This window comes from Octodon degus, unplaced genomic scaffold, assembly GCF_000260255.1.
Source record: "Octodon degus isolate 3935 unplaced genomic scaffold, OctDeg1.0 scaffold00046, whole genome shotgun sequence".
NCBI lineage: Eukaryota > Metazoa > Chordata > Mammalia > Rodentia > Octodontidae > Octodon > Octodon degus.
Window position 1 is genome coordinate 8,107,659 of NW_004524622.1, and position 1,812 is coordinate 8,109,470.

At 41.3% G+C, this 1,812-nt stretch overlaps 1 pseudogene; it reads left to right on the forward strand.

The window, feature by feature from the left end:
• The first annotated feature begins 235 nt into the window (after positions 1-235).
• LOC101588476 lies at positions 236-1,412 on the forward strand (annotated as a pseudogene).
• The last annotated feature ends 400 nt before the right edge of the window (positions 1,413-1,812 follow it).

Here is a 1,812-nt window from a genome sequence, read left to right on the forward strand (position 1 = left end):
GAAATGCTATTTCTGCCACGTTGGAGGGCTGGTGGTAGCGGATCGGGGAGGTGCTCGCTCTGTCGCTGCCCCCCCCCCACCCCGTGCTGGAGTGTGTGCGAGGGAGGGGGAGGGCGTGGGGGTGGGGTGGGGAGAGGGGCTCCGGTCCCTGGGAGACCCTCGAAGGGGAAGCCATGGGACGTCCAGAGGCTGCAGGAGGCGCTGAAAGATTTTGAGAAAAGGGGGAAAAAGGACGTTTGTCCTGTCCTGGATCGGTTTCTTTGTCATGTAGCCAAGACTGGAGAAACAATGATTCAGTGGTCCCAATTTAAAGGCTATTTTATATTCAAACTGGAGAAAGTGATGGATGATTTCAGAACTTCAGCACCTGAACCAAGAGGTCCTCCAAATCCTAATGTAGAGTATATTCCCTTTGATGAAATGAAGGAAAGAATACTGAAAATTGTCACTGGATTTAATGGTATCCCTTTCACTATTCAGCGACTGTGAATTGTTAACAGATCCAAGGAGAAACTACACGGGAACAGACAAGTTTCTCAGAGGAGTAGAAAAGAATGTCATGGTTGTAAGCTGTTTATCCTTCATCAGAGAAAAATAATTCCAACAGTTTAAATCGAATGAATGGTGTTATGTTTCCTGGAAATTCACCACGCTGTACTGAGAGATCTAACATAAATGGGCCTGGAACACCTAGGCCACTTAATTGACCAAAGGTTTCTTTGTCAGCCCCCTTGACAACAAATGCTTTGCCTGAAAGTACAGAAAGCAGACAGTCGACCTTACAGCAAAAGGAAGAGAAAAATCACAGTGATTCTCCAGCATGGGAATCAGAAGTTTCTTCTGTGAGCGCTATAAAAAATAAACATCCGGATGGAGAAGATGCTATGGAATCTGAGGGGCATGAAGTAAAAAGATGCAGGTTCGACAAAGAAGGTGAAGTCAGAGAGACAGTCAGTCAGACAACCTCCAGTGAGATTTCGTCAGTTATGGTAGAAGAAACTGAAGCATCGTCTTTGCCTCAGGATAAAGACAAAGAAAGTAGTTGTACCAGGCACTGTACAGAAGAGGAGGAAGAAGAGGATGAAGAGGAAGAAGAAGAATCTTATATGACATCAAGAGACACGATCCCAGAAAGGAAAAATCAAGAAAAAGAATCTGATGATTGAACTGTGAATGAAGAGACTTCTGAGGAAAATAATCAAATGGAGGAATCAGATCTGTCTCAAGCTGAGAAAGATTTACATTCTGAAGGTAGTGAAAATACAGGCCCTGTAAGTAGTAGTTCAGACTGCCGTGAAGCAGAAGAGTTAGGCTCCAATGCCAGTAAAACTGGAGATAGTCTCTCAGAATCATCCATGGAAAATGATGAGGAAACCTCAGACGTTACAGACGAACCAATGGAACAAGACTAACAACTTAGAAACATTCAGATACAGTACTTTACATACAGTTCTGCTTTTACACTGTATTAAAAAACTTTTATGTAATAAAGTGGACCTTTAGTTTTACAAGAGAAGCAGTTTGTAAAATAAAGTACTTTAAGGATAAATCCTCAAAGAGTTGTATATGTTAAGAACTGTGAATATCAGTTCCTCTGGGTCCTGCTTACCGCTGACTTTTTTTGGAGGGTGGTGGTCTGGTCAAATCAGTGGTTTGTGTATAGATTTTTTTTTTAAATTTAGAATTAAAGTTTTTAAACTGGAAAGTAATTATAATTTTGAAAATCTTTTCAAGATTATCCCCTTTAGTTTATACATATGCAAGAATGGTTTGTCTTGTCTGAAGCTGTAGCAGTTTTCATATTTTGGTTAT